This window comes from Cupressus sempervirens, chromosome 2 (genome assembly GCF_028749045.1).
Source record: "Cupressus sempervirens isolate cs-2001-9-10 chromosome 2, ASM2874904v1, whole genome shotgun sequence".
NCBI lineage: Eukaryota > Viridiplantae > Streptophyta > Pinopsida > Cupressales > Cupressaceae > Cupressus > Cupressus sempervirens.
Window position 1 is genome coordinate 257080273 of NC_143119.1, and position 10296 is coordinate 257090568.

Consider the following 10296-nt stretch of genomic DNA (forward strand, 5'->3'; position numbering starts at 1 on the left):
TATGGTGATGGATTCTATACCCTAGGATGTCATCTTCAACTTCTTATACCTTTTTCATTCTTACAAGTATCGAAACACAATGTTATAGCATGACCCTTAGGGTACATTTTTTCTAGCATGCTTACAAAATTTTGTGTGATCAACAAGGTAGGATGAGCTTGGGACTATGGTTTACCCAACCCCTCAGAGCTAACAAAGCAAATAATTAAGCTCCACATTGAACGGTTTGAGAGATTCACTAGTTGGTGACTTTGTAGTAGCCAACACTGCATGTTTTAGCATCATCGAAGATCGGGGCGCAAAATCAAAATAGATTCAAATCTCTAGAGAGAGAGAGAGAGAGAGAGAGAGTGTGTATTTTAAGCCTTTTAACCATAATTTATTTTCAATGTATGTCCATTTCCTCTCTAAAACCAACATGTAGTATTTGGTGGTTAGATTTTAGCCCCTTTGTCTGATTTTACAAAGAGTTAGTTTTTTTTAGAAACTAGACTTCATTCTATACACTTTATAATAAATAAATTTTGGTTTTTTATTAGTTATCAATGATTTTAAGGGGGAGCACATAAATATTTCACATTTTTAGGATGTGTTTGCTTACAAAATATGTAAACACACACACACACACACACACACACACACAAGTTACCCAAAAATTATGGGATAAACTATATGGTGTTAGCTAACTTTTGACCAAATCAATTAAATATTTCTTTAGAAAAAAAGGATTTTAGGGGTACCACACTTCGCACTATGTTATACTTTTACTAAAAAAATTCCACTTTTTGTGGCCACCTTTTTCAAGAGCCTCAAACTCCACCATTAAAAAAAAAAAAAAGAGTTTAGAAACTAGATTTAGAGGACTACAACTTTTGTTTAAGTTATATCCTAAAATTTTTAGTGTAACTATCTTCAAATTCTCATCGAAGTTCAGAAATTGTTGTTTATAGCAAAAAAGTGGCATCTTATATGGTCCCCCTTTTGGTATCATAACTTTGTGCACCTACCCAATGATCAAAACTAACAAAATTGATCAAAATTAACAAAATTGAAATATAATGTAAATGCAAGTGTGTCTGTTAGACAATTATATTAATAAATTTCTATAATACCACATATATATTATAAAACAAACATTTATATTAATAACTTATTAATATTAATATACTTCAATTTTAAATGAGATAATTATCTCTCATATATGTACATTTCATTCAAGAACTTGTATATCTCTGAAGAAAACATTACATTCAAAAATTTTCAAGTGTAAAATATATTTGAAATTATTCATGATATAAACTATTCCAAAGTTGCAAATTATAAATTTGAAGAGCTTAAATAGTATATACAAAAAGGGAAATTACAAGTGGTATCAATACATCATTCCTACCATCCCATGAAGATTAGTTAATGTAAACTAACAAAAGGACTCAAAGAGAATTAGAAAGAGAAAGTGAGAAATGTACCACCACCGTAAGCAATCAAATGAGAAGTGAATTGAGAGAATTCATGCAACTAAAACTCCAAATTATTGTAGCTCTCATAAAACAAAACAAGAAATTTCCAAGCTATCATTGAGAAAAGTGAGATAAATCTAGTCCTCCTTGAAGCCATTTGTAATATGAGTAAGAATGGAAGAGGTATAAACTTTAACTAATGTGAGAATAATAATAACCAGCCAAGAATACCAAATGGAACGCCAATGATACACTCTTTCGTACATGATGATGATGAAGAAAAAGAAGGTGATATAAGTAACAAACTTATCTTCATATTCCCATCAACTTACTACTTGAGAGACCATGGATCACAGCTATTCACTCACCCATGTGAGAACCAATACAACTTTCGAACCACATTTCTCTAACCAATAAAAATAATTTAAGAATGTGGCATACACATCAAATTAAATTTCTAATTATATGAACAAAGTGGATAAGTAATGCACATCACCTGAGAGATTGGGTACTAATTTTTAAAAAAACATGATTTAATAAGTAGGAGTTAACAACCTAACAAATAAAGAGATTTATAATCTATTAAAAGTAGTGATTCAACACCTTTCATATCCTAATATATTCGTTCCAATACAAAGCCAACTAACTTGAGGTTTCTCAAATTTTTAGAACAAACTTCATTAATTTAGATCTGATCTAACTCATTATGAAACTATGATTGTATACACAACTTATGGCTACAAAATGTTGGCATGTACTTAAGGATGAGTGTAAAGGCTATAGAGAGTAGGAATGCAATCAATTTTTCTGACCATTCTTGTTGGGAAAAGAAATTTATTACCAAGTTGTTGTCAAAAGTAATATAATTAAAAGGATTTCACTTAAAAGTTATATTGTATTAGTATCAACTTGTCAATTACAAGTCTTAATTAATTTTCATCTCTAATTTAATGGCTACCATGTTTATAAATTATGTGGTAAACAAAATGTAAGGACTAAGAAAATGAAACTTGGACCAAAGGATGTGAATTAAGAGTGTGATCCATTAGATCCCTTTTGAAACAAATAATTATCGAGTTGTGATATAATGTACAAAATCTAGAAAAAGAAAAGATGATACTTAAATTAACAACATGCATATTGTAATTCATATGTTTTATAATTGTAAAATTCATTTATAATTGTAAAATTCAAAATTCTTAACTTTGACTCCAGTAGGCTTATAGTTAAGGTTTAAATAATATTAGGGTTCACTCAAGGCTAGAAAATGACACTTGGACCAAAGGATGTGAATAAAGGGCACGATCCATTAGATCTGTTTAGAAAAATGTAATTACCAAGGAGCGATAGAATGTACAAAAACTAGAAAAAGAAGAGATGATACTTAAATTAACACCATGCATATTGTAATTCATATATTTTATAATTGCAAAATTAACAATTATTAACTTTGACTCTAGTATTAATAGATAAAATATATATCACTAAATAAATATCAGTTATGATTAGATATATGCTTAAGGTTTAAATAATATTACTGCTAATGTTATGCACAATGAAATATTCTTAATTTTGACTCTTGTATTAATTAGTAATATTACTAAATAAATATTAGTTATTATACATATGATTAACGTTAAAGGAGATTAGGGTTCACTTAAGACTCCTAATTAAATTAGGGTTTAAATAATATTACAATTAATTTTACAATTCAATTGGAATTTACAATACAATTTTTAAAACTTTGACTTAATATTTTGAAGTATGTGATATTCCACAAAAAGTACTTGCAAGAATCATTAAAGAATCATCCATTTCTTAAAAATTACATATAAATATAATTTATAATGCTTTATAATTTGTAAAACTCCTTGACAAATATCTTGAAGTGCCTCGCTTACCCAAGAGAAAAAGTGATATGAAGAAACACTTTTTTTTTTAATAAAATTATAAAAAAATTATGTAAGGAAACCAATTTCATAGTTGGATAGCCAATACTTCATTGATTGAACCATATTTATTTTTAAAAATATAGACAAATATAATTTATAACATGATGGTAGCTTTAAATGAATATCTTGAGGTATGATAGTCTAGAGGGCATGCTTACTTAGAAGAATCGTCAGCAGAATTCTCATCGGATTGTAATTTTAAAAGAATGTCCTCTCTTGCTTATTGTGTTATGAATGGCGATGTCTATCTAGTAGAATATTTGCACTAGATGTGACATTTTCATTAATTTAATGGCCCATCCTCATCTCTCTTTTCCCTTCTGCATTAAGCACAACTCAGTTGGAGAAGATAAAGAAATCCACTAGTAGTAATCAAAGCTTTATGGTACAAAAAAATGCCACCTCTCCCAATCAAAGCGTTATAGTACCAAAAATGCCACCACTACCAATCAAAGCATCAAGGTACAAAGTGCCACAATCTATTTACTATTAATAATTTTATCTTCTCTCAACTATTGTTGTTTACGGAAAACATTACTTTATCTCTTTTATCTCCACACAAACCACGTTTTAGATGACATGATTACACCGTCCTCTAATAATGTTGTTGTTTGAGATGATATGATTACATCATTAGCTTTTGAAGATTCAGGGTTAAGGGTCATTGATTCTAACATGCTGCTATCATATCACAATCACATATGCGCTGAGTAATGGGGTGTACAGGAAATTCCACCACTACGAATCAAAGGACAATCTGTCTATTTGCTATGTAAAGTTAACACCACCATGCCATATCCATCAGGGCGTGCTTTCAAACGACCTATCCGTTCATGTTTTGGATTATCTATCGATATGTATTCCATCTTAAAATGATTGCCATTTTGCCTACACTGTATTCAACTATTGGTAGGACACAATTATGGCTCGTTTGATTGTTGGAATAGGAATAGAAAAGTTGGAATAAGTATTTTATTTTTTCTTTGGTTCATCACTTGAAATAGAGAATACGAATACATATTCCCATTTTGCTTCTAAAATAAACTTATACCCATTCCAAAAAATAGCTGTTATTGGAATAGCCATTCTTATTCCCAATATTACATGCCTATTCTCCATTCCTCTATGATCCTTATATATTGGTAGAGTGCCCGTCTATCTTCTCACAACTAGTCGCCTGCAGGCTTCTCTATGTTTGTTGACAGAAATGGCCAGTTCCTCTCTCTTTTTCCTTGGTCTCTTTGTTACTCTGTTTGCATTTACCATAACCACAGCTGTGTCTGAGGAGTTAATTAGGAAACCATACATTGTTCACATGAGTAGGTCCATGAAGCCTCTGCATTTTTCACTTCATGAGCACTGGTATGCCTCTCTCATCAACGAGGCAACTTCAAGTTCAGGCTCAAAAGGTGAAGATGAAGAACTGTTGTTATACACTTATGATACAGTTCTGTCTGGATTTGCAGCGAAGCTGAGCAGCGCTGAGGCTGCAGCTCTAGAGAGCAAGGATGGCTGCATGGCCGTAATTCCATCGTCTGTGAAGCAAATGCATACGACCCACTCCCCACAGTTTTTGGGTCTGGGAGGCTCTTCGCATTATAATTTGTGGCTTCAATCCAACTACGGTAAAGATGTGATTGTGGGCGTGATTGACACCGGAATATGGCCAGAGAGCAAGAGCTTCAACGATAGAGGCCTCGGACCTGTGCCTCCAAAGTGGAAGGGCATATGTCAAAGTGGGGAGAAATTCAATTCCTCTCACTGCAACAGGAAAATCATTGGAGCTCGTTATTTCTTCAAAGGCTACGAAGCACAGTATGGTAAACTCAACAAAACTGAGATAAAATCGGCAAGGGACAACGAAGGCCATGGAACGCACTGTGCTTCGACTGTTGCAGGCTCTGCTGTGGGTGGAGCAAGTTTCAATGGATTTGCCAATGGAACAGCCATTGGGATGGCTCCTTATGCCAGATTGGCCATTTACAAGATCGTATGGAATGGCAACATTGATGACTCTGATACTCTTGCTGCCATAGAAATGGCTGTTGCAGACAGCGTGGATATTATTTCTATGTCCATTGGCGGAAGGGAATTGCCTTTTTATAACGACTCCATAGCCATCGGTGCCTTCAAAGCGATGGCCAAGGGGGTGTTTTTCTCTTCTGCAGCAGGCAACTATGGACCCATTCCCTCTTCCATACAGAACACGGCACCATGGGTGATGACAGTTGGAGCCAGTAGTATTGACAGAAAGTTCCCCGGCGCTCTCAAACTTGGCAATCATCAGGTCTACACAGGATCGTCTCTTTCTCCGGCTACTCAAGCAACTCAACCGTTGCCTCTGGTATATTTATCTCAACCTGGCGATCTTAGAATGGCGAATGGTAAAATTGTGTTATCTGACTATGGATATGATAATCCTCTCATTGATAACATAAAGGACACTTTGAACAAGGTAGTTAGGGTTGGGAACGAAACTGGCCCAGTTGCACTGATCATCGCCACCAAGATGCTTTGGGGGGCACAAGAAATAATCGGTGATTACGGTCTGCCCTTTATTAGCGTGAGTTTTGCCGTTGGAAAGAAAATAAAAGCATACATAAATCAGACAAGCAATCCTACGGCCACCATGAATCCCTCAGGATTGACGCTGAAAGGTAAAGCAGTAACAGCTCCTCTGGTGGCTTCTTTTTCTGCAAGGGGGCCAAGTCTTCAATTTCTGGATATAATGAAACCAGATGTTATTGCTCCAGGTGTGGACATATTGGCCGCAGTAAAGAATGGATATGAACTTATGTCAGGGACATCCATGGCTTGTCCACACGTAAGTGGCCTTGCAGCACTCATTCGCGCTATCCATCCTTCTTGGAGTCCCGCCGCCATTAAATCATCTCTCATGACGTCTGCTTATGTTCGTGACAATAAAAATAACCCCATCAAAGATGTCTCAACTTTGAAAGTTGCAGACCCATTGGCATTGGGTGCAGGTCATGTAAATCCAGCCGCTGCGATAGATCCAGGGCTCATCTATGACCTGGCACCTCGTGATTACATTCTCTTTCTTTGTACTCTTAAATACACCAAAAAACAGATTGCTTTGTTGATGGATAACAACACAATCCAATGCCCCAAATCAAGCAATCTAGAAGACACAGGTGATCTCAATTACCCATCTTTCTCTATTCCCTTCAACTCCACCAAGATACCGCAAGTTGTTGCGAGGAAGAGAACAGTAACAAATGTGGGTGCCGCTCGTTCAACCTACAAAGTGCATGTGGAGGAGCCATATGGAGTGAAGGTAAGTGTTCAGCCAGATACTTTAGAATTCACAAAGAAGAACCAGAAGCTTAAATTTAGTGTGAAGTTTGAGAACGCGGGTATGGTAAAAGACAATGCTCAAGCGTTTGCCGGAGAGATATCATGGAAATGTATTCAGGGTGGAACACATGTTGTGCGTAGTCCGATTGTTGCACTTTGGCTAGACACTTAACCTACTTCCCCATAAGTACATAAACTAAATAATACGGGTGGTTAACTATGTCACCATGTTTACCAACCTATCTTATTTAGCACTAGTGCTAGTATTTGTATGGGATGTGTGCCTAATATGGCTTATGACTATGGTATACTTATAGATCTTGGCTTGGCAGCAATATGGATGTGGTTATTTTGGTAATAGTTGGTTCTATTATAATGTATATTTATTTTATGAAAGGGTTATCTATTTTATCTAAATGCACTTACATGAGTATTTTCTTAAACTGTCTTTGTCATATAATTATAGTTCTTAATTTATTTATATAATAAAAAATTGTGTTATTATGGAATTTATTTAATTAAGAAGATGTCCAACAATGTACAGTCATTACATATTACTACTTTAAACATTTTTAGATGTCACTTGTCAAAATTTGTAAAGTATACTTTATCTTTATCATATTATAATAAATTTGTAAATATCTCAAGTATACATAGTCAATTGACAAATAATAGTGGGTAAAAATTACTTTTATTTTTTAAGACATTAGTTTATTCCATACGCCCCAATATCAATCCTTTAAATCTCCTCGTGGAAACCCAACAAGACATCCAAATTATTGTGGTACATAGGGAGGCTATGTGTGTTTACAATCTCTATCTATGTAAAAATTTTGAAATATAATGGCCAAGGAAGTACCAACTCCATCAATAAGGAGAAATATCCAAAGAAAAAGGCATGGGAAAGAAGCCATTACATCCTCTCTCTTAAATTAGTAAAAACAATTTAAATGCAAAAGAATTAGGTCTTTTAGGGTTCTCTGCCTCCTCTTTCTTTTTATTCTACCTATAGTATATTGAAAGCATATTGTTGGTGTGCTTTCAAGTATCTATGGAAGGCTAACAAAGAAAAGTGAAGTAATTTATTTGGGATTTGGGAAAAGATTGAATGCCTAGTTTTTTCTTGAGTTATAACATAACACCTATGACAACTCATATCTAATTCTCCATCTTTTTCTTTTTCAAAGTTATTATAAAAGACCCTCGTGTGAAAATTGTAATCTAATATAATATGAATAATATTTTTCATATAATTTCTGACAATGAATGTAACAAAGTTTTAAGTTGGAGTACATTCTTTGTTCTCTCATAAATAAATTCATGTGATCTACTGCAATGTGCCCAACTTAACAAATTTGTAGAGCATTTTGTCTGAGGTAATGGTGGCATGGATCAAACTTATACCAAGAACATATTTTGGAGGGTAAGTACCCACATTGAAAGACATTTGAATTTAATGTGATAAATACTCTACTCACACCACCATTTTAAGCCTAAACAAGGCTTACATTATTTTCTATAGTTCTTATCCCTTCAAAACATATAACTCATTTTTTGAAAAGAAATACAAATTAGAACATAAAGACTTGTTATTTATGGTTTTCTTAAACTTTTAAACAATTGATTGTATAAGCTACTAACTAAGTGCACTTTCAAGAGCTCTATGCCTAAATCTAGTTTCTAAACTACTTAAGGTTTAAAAAATAAATAAGATTAAGAGGGTTGAACTCATTGCACACAAACAATTGTTCTTGGTTTTGAAAAAATGTATAACATAGTTGTTTCACGTGCTTAAAACTATATATGGTTGGATTTAGTAATTTGAGAAACCTTAAATGGTAAGATGATAAGTAAGAGTAAGATTTAGAAGTTGTGTATTTTTCCAGAATTTTCTATTGAGTACTTTTTTTTAATGTTTTTTTAAAGTGTATCTCCTTAAAAATTTGGTAGTTGTTCATGCACTAGTCATAACTTCCATCAAAATAATTTAAAATTGCACCTTTTTTTACAAAGGTGCATAAGAGTAAGTATAAAATTGTAATATGTAATTTATTTTAAATTCAGAAAATTATATCAAAAGTTATTAAGAAGATGGTAGACATGTGTCTCTAAGAATTTTCAAGGCATTAATAAAGAAAATTAAAGTTTACTATACTAATTTTGTCCAAAAATGGAAGTTGTGTATGGTTCAAAAGCCAATAAGACATGTAAGATTATTGTGGTAATTTTAGAGATATCCACTTGAGCATTTTTAAACCTAATAACAATTCATCTTGGACGATGAAAAATGTGTAATGGAACAAAAATGGAGGGAAAATGAGCTTGCAATCATTAGGTTCATTTTCCAACTCACTTACCCATCAATAATGCCTATGATTTCCACTTTGCTAAATAATTTGTATGATTTATACCAAATCAAATGTACCATTCCAAGTTCTACATAACCCATGTGCATTATGCAGAACTAAAAGCATAATTTTTAGTTCTAAAAAACTTGCACAAGTTATGAAGAAATAAAAATATACATTTGAGAGCTTAGCATACGCATATGTATATACTTACACATATAATATGTGAATATATAAGTATAAATAGATATCTATAGATATATACATATATTGATGTAGATATATGAATATCTATCTATCTATACATACATACATACATACATACATATATATATATATAATATATATATATATATATATAATATATATATATATTATATATATATATATATATATATATATATATATATATATATATATATATATATATATATATATATATATATATATACATAATGCATTTTTTTCCTCATTCCCTCTCTTTCTCTCCTCTTCCTTTCCCCATCATAGTCTCTACCTATTATGAACCCTAATAATCCTCCTTAAACTCTATCTCATTTGTATTCCCCCCATTTTTTGACTCTCTACCTTGTGGCTCTCACCCTCTTCTCTTTCTTTTACTCTCTCTACCTCATGTCCCTCATCCCTTCTATATGCATATATTTATATAGATATATGCACATATACATACATACATACATACATATACATACACATATACATACATACATACATATAGACACACACACACACACACACACACACACACACACACACACACACACACACACATGGACTTCTTTCCCCATTCCCTCTCTTTCTCTCCTCTTCCTTTCCCCATCATAGTCTATACCTATTATGAACCCTAATAATCCTCCTTAAAGTCTATCTAATTTGCATTCCCCCCATTTTTCAACTATCTACCTTGTGGATCTCACCCTCTTCTTCTTCTTTTACTCTCTCTACCTCATGTCCATCACCCTTCTCTTTATTTTACTCTCTCTACCTCATGTCCCTCGCCCTTCTCTCTCTCTCTCTCTCTCTCTCTCTCTCTCTCTCTCTCTCTCTCTCTCTCTCTCTCTCTCTCTCTCTCTCTCTCTCTCTCTCTCTCACACACACACACACACACAATACTATACACTACACACTACACACTACACACAACGCATTGCACATGGCACACTGCACATTGCACACACGCACATGCACACAGACATAGGC

The 10296-nt window shown here is 33.3% G+C and overlaps 1 pseudogene across 1 annotated transcript; it reads left to right on the forward strand.

Moving 5' to 3' along the window:
- Nucleotides 1-4399: 4399 nt before the first annotated feature.
- On the forward strand, nucleotides 4400-7144 carry LOC149572021 (subtilisin-like protease SBT1.3 pseudogene; annotated as a pseudogene). The gene has a single exon (XR_016359896.1). The product of XR_016359896.1 is annotated as a subtilisin-like protease SBT1.3 pseudogene (transcript).
- The last annotated feature ends 3152 nt before the right edge of the window (nucleotides 7145-10296 follow it).